Raw genomic sequence first — 11,395 nt, forward strand, 5'->3', positions numbered from 1 at the left:
CTAATTGTGCACTGGGTTCCATCCGGTCTTCTCATTTTGATCTAAGATTTCTTCCATGCTTATGGAGGCAAATATGTCATTGTCATCTTTTTCCCAATTTTCACTTATCCCAATTTTACACTGATTTGATGGTACTAGAACTAAAAAATTTTGGATTAACTTAAATATTGTCTCTTCACAAATTTTAAAAAGAACTTACTTTGATTTACGTTGTACCTGTCCTCTTTCTCGATATAACCACGATCTGAAGCTTCTCCTAAAAAGAATGTACAAAGTTAGGGTTGTTCAAAAAAAGTCTATAAAGAGCAACTTACTTTCTGAGATAGAATTGTCATCAACAGCGACCTTGATTTTTTTCTCCAAATTTGATTTCCACTTTTCTTTAAATTCACGACTATAATTACGTTTCGGTTTCTCCCGTAATATAAATACAGGGGACCGCTCCAAATTTCTTAATTGACTTTCAGGCGATGTTGTTGGACTGTTAAAAGGCGTTGTTTTGCACGCTTAAAGTTTTTAAAGCATTCTATACCGTTATGTCAGTTACATGGTTGAAAGTTTTTGGTGCAACTGCAATGAATTTATAAATTAAGCAGCAGATTAGATTCATTAGATTATTAGCTTTAGTATGTACAAAGATGAGTGTGTATGTTAATACATGTCCATTTCTCATTTGAGAAAGTTCGAAAATTTTGTTACGTAGTTATATATCTTGTTAATTTTATTATTGTATTAAATTATGTTTCTTTAAATTAAAATTTTTTTAATTGCCTGAAAATAGTTTCCTTACAAAATCAATAACGTTATCCAAACTATAAACTTTCCAAATTTTTCTTGGATTGATAAGGAAAAGTAATTTCAAGCTGGGTTTCTTTTAATCTAATACAAAATCCAACGGCAACCAAACACATAAACGCAAGCAGTTTCTAAACCCGTTTACAAAGTAAATAAAATTACAAAGTGCAACAACAAAGTCGTGATCATCTCTATAGAAAAACTCCGACCTTCAAGGAACGTAAAGAAGGATTGCAATCATAAAAACGCTAACTTCTAATGTAAACAAAAAACTCAACCAATCACGGCCAGTTTTATAAAATTTAAGCAAACAAGAAAAAAATATATGAAGAATTCAAAAAATTGGAAAGTATCGACGTAAATGTTTTGCGTCATTACTAGGGAGTTTGCTAAAAATGGAAATATGACATGGCTACTAACATTTTTACGGTGAGTAGAATTTTTGAATATTCGTTATGCGAAATTTGTTCTGATACGACATTACTGCGCTCCCACTGGTTTGTGTCCAAAATCCCTCTTGGCTTATGTCCAAACCTAAATGTACGTACACATAAATTAGAAAAAGGAGTATCGCAAACTCAGCGTTGTAAAATGTCTCAAGTTTTTCAAAGTTTATGTATTTCACATTTATACATTGTTCTAAAAATTTCGTAGGCACATAGAAAATTTTAAATATATATCGTCGTAAAACGTCGTAACGTACATATTACAAAACATTTTTTGTATGTATGTCCATCATATTAAAATATTGTAAAGGTTGCAAAGAATTCTTAACAATGAAAAAAAAGCACGATTTTTTTATCCAGATACGACTAACATTGAAAATGGAGGAGAAAGAAATATTTCTAGTAAACTTTGGAATCCTTAATAAGGGATCATGACGTTTGCACACTTAAACCCGCAGTTGTTGTATTGCTATTACAATCAAGTTCGTTTAACACAACTGTTTCAAGTGAGGCATTTCTTTTTCTGTCTTGACCTTGAGCGGGTTGGAAAGAGCTTTTTCCTTTGTTAGAGATTTTATTTATACTTAGCTAAATCAAACGAACTTGATGGAAATTTGGCACATTGATTAGCCTGAGGCAGTTTTAAAACAAATATGCCGGCAAAGTGGAACAAGCGAGCCAGAGGTTACTCAAAGGGCTGCCTGGCTTCTCTGTCCGTGCGATGTCTGCTTGTACGATCTTGTGTTCAACCTATAGGTCGCAACTTTTGAGATATTTTAATAGAATCTGTATATACTAACGTGCTTTCAATTAACAACGAATGATATTGAAATCGTTTCGGATCGGTCCACGTTTTCGACCACCGGTTGTATAACGCCTTATTTTAAAAACTCATCATATGACAAAAGATTGGAATTTTCAAAGTTTTTCAACAAAACTCGCTGAGTAATCCCTATTTCGACACTCTATGTTGATATGAAAAATTTAGTTCGGCTGGGACAATATTTTGAACCCACTTCATGAAACCGTTCTTGAGAAAGCTGGAGCTTTAAATGCAAAAAGTTATAATTTTCAATATTTCACGATGAAAATTTCCTCATTGTAGTAAATTTTCAAACAAGTCAAAATTACCGAATGTGGACCATGCAGCTCTACATTTTTTGGCTATCACCGTATATGAGAATTTTCAAGAAATGTAAAGCCTCATATGCCAGAAAGTCCTAACTTAATGTTAATGTTTTACGACAAAGATTTATTCATGATGCTGATTTGGCATAAGAATCAAGTGGACGCAATTTAAACCACATGGATCTAGTACTTGGACTACCCACTCCTTATAAGATATACGACAGGGTATAACTACGAATGAGTCAAAAGCAATTTATGAAATACTAAAGTTTTACATTTAGAATATTTGCACTTTAAAATGGTGTGATTTCAGCACACTTTTGGACCATAGGCGATTGAAACCTTACCATAAAACTTGACAAAATATTTCAAATTTGGCAGATATTTGTTTTGTTCTTTGGGATAGATTTCGGCTTAAAGCGCTTTGATTTTTCCCTTCTAGACAAAACTAAAGCTAATGACAGTCTTTCTATTATTTTCAAACGTTTCAAACATCTTTATATACACCACCAGAGGATGAAGGGTAGATTCATTTTGTCAAGACGTTTGCAAAGCCCAGTAGGATGCTGCAACATCATGTCCGTCTTTCCGTCCGTCTGTTTTAAATATTCTCCTGGGCGCAAAAATGAATCTATCGACTTCAAATTTGATAGAAACAGACGACGGATACGCCCACAATAGTATATAAGATGACGACACATGTTATTCAAAAGATATAAAGAATTGGTTTCTTGTCCATTACTCATAAATTACAGCAGATCAGTCTACAAAAATTTGAACTCATATTCTATGAGTGATGTTGTAGCGCTTGTACAAAACTTGAGACTATCGGCCTACTACCCAATATTATAGGGTATCTTAACTTTCTTTTTACGTTACTCAAAACCTTTATAACGCGTACAAGCCAGCTTCAAAAGCCTCTTTAAACACATAAATTCTTGGGCGATTTCAAGTTGAAAATGCACCTAAGCATGTCCGTCTGTTAGCGACGTATACAACATACGAAGCACGAATATAAGTTTCCTATTTGTTTGCCATTCAATTTGATAGACTTCCAAATAAAGGCAACACCGACAGATTTCCTTTAAATATTTATTATTATTATTATTATTAGCGTAATGATGCCAATTTCGTAAGTTTTTACAAACTAGCGATTTACTTTCCATCAGGTTACCGCAAGTTACTTCACAAATACTGTTTTCATTTTATAACGCATAGTTACAGACTTTCTAAATACCCTACTTCGAATTTCACAACTTGAGAGAGTAAGTAAATAAGCGACCACTTGTTAAAATGTAAACATTGGAAATATTTATTCTCTTTTCTCCACATCACATAAAAATACATAAAAATGCATGTGCATAAAAATAAATACGAAATTTTTAATGATGATGAAATGGAAAATTACACTGTTGTAGCTAACAGATTTTGTATTACGCAATATTAGAAAGCGAATAAATTAATTTAATGTTTTAATTTTAAAATATTGCTCATTAGTTGCAATTTTAATATACACGTCTGTAATAAAGAAAATATTGTTTGTTTTGGAAATAAGCGATTTGGCAATAAATCGCTTACAAGATAAAATTAACTTATCCCAATGACGTTCCACGACATTTTTTAGCCTTCATAAAGTTCCATCGTTCGTCTTACGCGGAAACTAGGATAATTTCTTATTCCAAAATACTGGCTTCCAAAAATGAGCCAAAAGTAAACTAAAACACGTACAGCGTTATCATGCATGTTCAGTGCTTTATAGTGCCATTTTTTCTCTTTCTTTGCTTCCCAAATTATACCTAGAGAAGAAAAAGCATCCCGATAATTCTGGCAAATAAAAGGAGAAGTAAACAATCTAAACTAAAGGAGAAGAATTACCACTTGTTGCAATGTATTTAAACTTCGAATTTTGTTACTTTAGAGCGTAAGTAAAAGAGTTTTCTAGCTAACATAGTATGTTTTGTATTTAAACTGGCTCGCTTCGTTGTGAAAATAAATATAATGATGTGGTAGGAGATTTATAAAAAAAGTGAACACCGGTCCACCATTAATACAGTGACTCATATGACCGCTTTTCAAAGTAAGGTACTATATGGAAAATGGTCTCATCCCATATACTTGATGAACCAATATGTGTCAGACAAGCAAATTTCATCGAAATATCTGGCTGGGCAGATGGACCGACAAGATTAGATTGTTACAGAAAACGATTCTGAACGAAAAATTTCCCTATTTCAAGCCCTTCTAAGCAATAATCACTCGAACATTAAACACCTTTCAACACTTGTTTGAGAATTCACCTGGCATAGCTTAATTGAGATATTCGATTACAGGTTAACAATACAAAATTGAACCATATAAATCTATTTTTAGGAACTTCACACCATATACAGATTCACCTAAAGAGTAAATCTAAGTCTAATTTATAATATTTTTTTTTAAATAACGTTAGTTTTAGTCATTGGATCGCCTCTCGCAAAAGGACTAACAAAAAAGAATCCTTTTACATGCAAATAAATGAAAAACTTTATTACATAAGGGATGAAAGGTGTTTAATGTTCGAGCTTGCTTGACTATAATTTTTGCACTTACTTTTTTATATATTAGCGTTTGTCAAAATTTAAATGTTTTGTTTACTATTTTTCTGAAAGCGACCTGCTATTCAAATTTTATTAATACAACCTTGCACGTTCATTCATCAATATATGTCCCTGTATTGCAGAATATATAAAATATGTAACAGCCAAACGTGATTAAGACAGACCACCCTTTTTTCATACCAATCGAGGCTTTTCTGAAGGATGCCTGGGGATATTAGAACCGAGAAAAGTGCCATTGAAAAGCAACAAAAGAAGAGCAATAGCGCCAAGTGTATGCCAATTTTTGATAAAAACCCATGTTTCAAAGACTTTCGTTAGATAAATTTAGATAAGAGATATGCTATGTTCAACTATGATTCAATTATTAGATTAGATAGAAATTCTCGAAATAAAGTTCTAATAATTTATAAAGCGATTCAGATAAAATAATAATAATAAAGTTATTTGTTGTTATTGTAATATGTCTGATAAATAAAATACCTCACTTAAAACAAGAAAAATCAAGCAAGAAGCAAACGAGGTTAATAAAGTGCGTTCGGAAACACTGTTTTCGGCATTTTTATTAACTGTCTCCTTAATAATTAATTTAATTAATTTTGTGCAATTGGGTTTGTAAGGCTCGATTTTTCTTTCTAAGGGAATTTTTGACGATGTTTTTTCTTTTTAACAGTATTTTGTGCTATATTTCTCTCACTTCGTTGCTCTCACACTTCTCGCACACATTAACAGAATCAAAGCGTTGCAATTTATTGAAAGCAACTCTGTGCTCTCTTCATTCTCAACATGTGGTATTTTCTTTTGTAAACAATGTAAAAGAAAAAACCCGCTAACGGCTTTTAGCGAAAGCTAATTTACAAGTGCACAAAGAAGTTGTTCGAACTGAATAATTGCGAAAAAAAAATTAAAAAAAGAAATTAAAGAGTTTGAAAATTAGAAGAAGGAACTTGTGAAACATTTACATAAAACTGAAATAAGAAAAAACTCAAACAATCATAAAATTATAAAAATATCTAGAAAAAAAAAAATAGTTTTTTAAAATGTATAGCGTTTATCAAGTTAAATAAGCGTGAGCGTAAAGAATTTGGAAATAAAAGTTTATAACTATAACTACACAAAAGACTAACTTCAAGAGCATCGTAGGAAATTGACAGTAAGCGCATTTATTTCATTTATTTACAATTTTATGTATTGTTAAGGAGAGCCATCTGATATTGACATAGTTTCCCTGGGAATCTCGTTGGTGTTGGTAGCAATTTCTTAAAAAAAATTATTCGGAGACAACATTCAGAACCTCGCAAATTTAGTTATGAAAGCTTGAAAGATTTTTATTGCATTATTAGCATTAACGTACAACCATTTTTCAACTATTTTATCAAAAAATGAAATATTTTCTATATATTTCTACCTTTTCATTGGGACTATTTTTCTTTTTTAAATTAACACAATGAATGCGCGAATAAATAAATGAATGAACAAATGAGTGAATGTGTGAATAAGTGAGGGAGTGAATAACGAATGAAAAATGTAATACAGGAAGAATCGAATAAATGGATAAATGAATGAGTGAATGATTCAATTCGTGCTAGTTAAAGTTATCAAAGACGAACTTCATAGATAAGCGTAGATGAAAGATGTCTCATTGAAATAAATTACTTGGAGAAAATTTTTGTGAAACTTCTCTAAATAAATTTTTTAAAAAGTAAATGAAATTCTGCACAAATTTTCTACATAATGTGTATTTATTGTACACCTGGTTTGTGTTCATATTGGCGACACTAACACCACGTACGTCTGCCGCCACATTAATTAACTTATATGATATGATACTCGCCATTGCTCTTTTAGATTCTTTGTGGTTTTCGTGAATGAAGCAAAGTATGAATGCATGTATGTGTGATGTAGAATCGAGAATGTGTAATAGATGAGCAAATATATCAAGCTCTTGCACGCAGATTGTGTGCAAAGGAAATGGAAACTAACGGTCAAAGAACACAGCCGCACTTCAACATAATCTGATATCATCCATATTTTCAAAAATTTTTCTGCTTATTACTACTCATAAGCTAAACAAGAATAAATGCTGAAAATTATTCTGCACATTCCTTGCCTGAAAATCTATTATGCGTCCAAATTGCGTTAGTTGGAAATGAATATCACCTGACCTGGTGGATCATATATACATGTCGAAATCCGATTACAAAATGCTGTACTTGCTATTAATGTATTCCATATTTTGTTAGAAAATTCCATATGTGTGTTAGAAAATTGGAAATACCACAAAAAGACCAACTTCGACATCAAAATCACTTATTTCTACTTAATTTTAATTCATCACCATGACATACATATATACATTATTTGCTATGTTTTCCGAGGTAAGTTTGTGATAGGAAGCGGGTAAATGTTTCCAATAAAATGATGCGAATGGTGAATGATCTTTGCAATACTAAGATGTTTACAGACATTTAGATTTATATATGAGAAGTAAAGCAAAGGTGTGAGTAAAACGAATTCACGATTAATAATTACAGATTCTATCTCTAAAGTTCACCGAACTAAAATCGATCCTAATACATCAACTATTCAAGCAAAATGTGATAAAAGTAACATTACATAAACACGTTGTAGGCAGATTTATAATTGAAATTGTCCAAGTTGTAAGTATTTATATGTATATTTAAATTAGTCTTATTTGTGTGAAGAAAATGTTTCATTTCTAAAGGGCAGCTTTTTTGGAATGTTTCGGATTTTACAAATCAATTGAATTATGTTTATGTTTTCTGTGATTAAAGTGCAAATTTTGTTGTTTCACGTTTAATAACGTGCTGCTCTTATCAGAGACAACAAAATACATAGATGTTCCAATATTTTGTTCCAACGTTTTGTCCAAAATTAAGATTAGAAGATTCTTGGGTACTTTTTGCGTATCTTCTCTCACAAACGTTTGCAAAGCAGAAGCACACATAATTCTGTGCTTTTAAGAGAATATGGGTTATGGTACGCATATTATAATATAAATATAATTTGTTTCCTTTTCATCTTTTATTTTGAAGAACTAAAGTATTCACCAAAGTGGGGTTAGTCCACCAAGATACGTTTTACTGCAAAGTAAAACAAAAACAAATAAAATAAGTATTAAAATTAAAAAACTTAACAAAACCAAAAAATCAAAGTTGTTGTTAATAACTCTAGAATGCAAAGTCCAAGTCGAGTTACAACAATTTTCGGAGAGATTACCTAGCTGTAGATTTAAAATACATTTTGAAAAATGCTGTAACCTAATAGAAAAACTTAGCTTTATTAATATGCCCAGGGTTTATCACCGCAAGAATCGCCCACAATATGCACTCCCCATATACAAAAGACACTAAATTAATTATAAAAAATTTTAACGGATTTACTCAAGTGCAGATTTTTGATATGTTTAGAAGGACGCTAACAAATAACGGAAAATTTTTATTATATTATTATTACTTTTATATTGCTTACGTTCCGGAATTGAACAGTTAAATAGTTTGATAAAATATTAAAAACTATTCCTTAATACTTGTCCGTGCAATTTGAACTGTTTATTAGTCCAGAACTTCGAATTTTTATACAATAGAACTCTTAATGCAAACTCCATATAAATATATGGAAAGAGAATATTCTTTTTATTTTTGAAAATAGGGTAAAATCGAATGCCACGCCTATAAAAATTGTATAAAACTATTCAAGAGACGTACAAGGGGAGATGAATTTATATTTTTGATACATTTATATAAAAAAGATTATATATTATATTTCAAGCAAAGCACTTGTATGAATATATATGGAAAGAGAATATTCTTTTTATTTTTGAAAATAGGGTAAAATCGAATGCCACGCCTATAAAAATTGTATAAAACTATAACTGGTGTAGCAGCCCCACAGTCAGCCGAAAAATTGAATGTATTTGCCATAGTGACGGGTGCTGTCGAGGGGCAGGAACTTGCTGCAGTCGTCGTCCGTGGTAAACCAATCGTTCGTTTTCTTCATAATCTTATCAAAAAGTGGTTTCCGTAATAACAAGTTTATGTTTATTTTCGCAATGTTTTCTACTGTTTACATTTCATATTGGTACCAGAATATTTGAAGACTACGCCTGCAAAATATTCTAGGGAAGCAATCATCTCAAATAAATAAGTAACGTGTTTTAGACAATAACTCAATAATATATATATTCTTCATATTTCTATAGTATGCTGAAGATATAACGAGTCTTGTTATTCAGGGCCACCCAGGAAGTCCCTTTCCGAGAAAATTTATCAAAAAAACTCTTGGACATTCGTATTTCCCTTGAAATTATATTTTTATTGCTTATGAGGAATTTGAATGTTTATCGTATTTATAATTAGGGTATACCGTATGCGATTAGAGATCTGTGTAGACGGGAAAGGAAAAAAGAAAAACCAACGTGGTGATTCGCGACCCGACTATTGAGTTTTTATTTTATTGAGTTATTATTTTCTGCATTTCGTCCGTACCGAGTTCTGCAAGAAATTCTACAAAAATTTGCAAGAGATGTTACATTGGCCAACCTTGGGCCAATGGAGTCACCATTCCTGCATTCTATTTGCTTTCATTGTCCCTAACCGTTTGAAAGAGTGGTTCCATCCGTTATTCGGGGATGGCGACTACGCTGAGCCTGCCATCCCCTATCCGTAGAGCCTAGTAGTCCTATCTGTTATTCGGGCGCTTAAGCATCTTTGGTCCTCGGCATTTTCTTCAAACTTCTTCTCTAACTGTCTGGACATATGAGATCTCCTCTTCCGGAAAATCTTCTTCCATTAAAAGCTCATGTTCAGCTTCTTCGGGAGCACGACGCTCTTTGAGAACCGCTGCAGGCGAACGTATTAACGATAACGAGTATATTGTGTTGAACATCTTTAACATCCATTCCTATTTCCACTTGACGTCCTTTGCACAATCGATCCATAACAAAGTGATCCTGCCGGCGTTCTTTAATTTCATTCACCTTTTTATAGCGTCCAAAGCCTTACTCCACATTTCCCGATTATATTTAATGGGAGCATTGCGTCTTTTTCAAACTCAAAGCTCGGATAAATGGCCAATTCTTTACACTGCTTTACCAGAGGCTTTAGTTCAACGCACTTTGCGGGGATTCTTCTTGCGTTTAAATGCTTTATGGCATTTCCCACGGCAAAACTTAAAGATCTGAAAACAATTTATTAGTAAACCATAAATTTAAAAATTCCGAATTTTTTTTACTAACCTTGCAATCATTTCGAACAAATTGTATGCCATGGTCAGGATATATTTTGCTAGAACAAAAATAAAAGGTTTCAATACGCATTTTCCATAAATTATTTTTTAAAAAATAAATGCAACAAGTTATATTCTAATCAAAATGAGAAATATTTTAAATTTCTTGTGTAAATTTCTAATAAATAAACTGGTGGAGCATTTATTCATACCACAAAAAGTTCAAAGTTGTTAAACTAACTGCAAATCACACGCACATACATTCATATATGCAATATGCATATTGATGCAGTTGTTCATACTGCGCTTTTATACTCATTTCTCTCGTCTTGACGTATACCTTATAATTAGTAGCAAGATGCTGAACAGGAATTTTGAAACAATCAAGTAATAAATAAACTAAAATGTGGGAAATGCTAAGGAGGACAACTTTGGTATACTACACATTATATATATTGTAGTACAAAGCATAGAAGTTATGCTACTAATATGTCTGAATGGCCGAGTAGGCAAGAGTCTCAACTATCAACTCAATGGTCGTCGGTTCAAATCTCAGGTATGGTAGAGGTTTTAATAAAGCCGGAAGCCTTACATGCTAGTGCTTTAAGACTTAGTATTAGAGTTTATTCTCTGGATAAATTTGTAATAATAATAATAATAATATGTTACTAATCACTTGGTAAAGATAGGTTATCAGTGATGAGATAATGGCGCAAAGTTTAGCGTGCGAAGATCAAAATTATTCCTCATTTTGTCATTTTTGTATGGTTCGAAATAGCAATACGACTCCAACAAATCTCAAATACCTTTACCTCAGAGAATTTTAATAACGTACATACCTAAAGGATGCTAATTCCATTGGATTTACATCTTAACCCCTTAACCATTAACTATCACAGAGCACAATGAGAAGAACAAGGATGATGAAGTTGCCAATATTATACCTATACGGGCAATTCATTTGCGATTTCCAACGTATTAATAAACGTTTTATCGACGTTTTCGCGCAGACGAAAACCGTCCACAAATTGACATAATTCTGAATTTTCTGACATATTTATACCTACAACATTTTGTAGACTCTCACAAAAATATGAAATTAAATTATTATTGTTACAAAATATGATATATTGATATACCTTTGACCTTTGAAAAATTGATTGTTTTTCCTTTGCTGTTGCTTTT

The 11,395-nt window shown here is 32.0% G+C and overlaps 1 pseudogene; it reads right to left on the reverse strand.

Moving 5' to 3' along the window:
• On the reverse strand, positions 1–10,301 carry LOC119641435 (annotated as a pseudogene).
• Between the last annotated feature and the right edge of the window lie 1,094 nt (positions 10,302–11,395).

The sequence above is a fragment of the Glossina fuscipes genome, unplaced genomic scaffold (genome assembly GCF_014805625.2).
Source record: "Glossina fuscipes isolate IAEA_lab_2018 unplaced genomic scaffold, Yale_Gfus_2 150, whole genome shotgun sequence".
NCBI classification, from domain to species: Eukaryota; Metazoa; Arthropoda; class Insecta; order Diptera; family Glossinidae; genus Glossina; species Glossina fuscipes.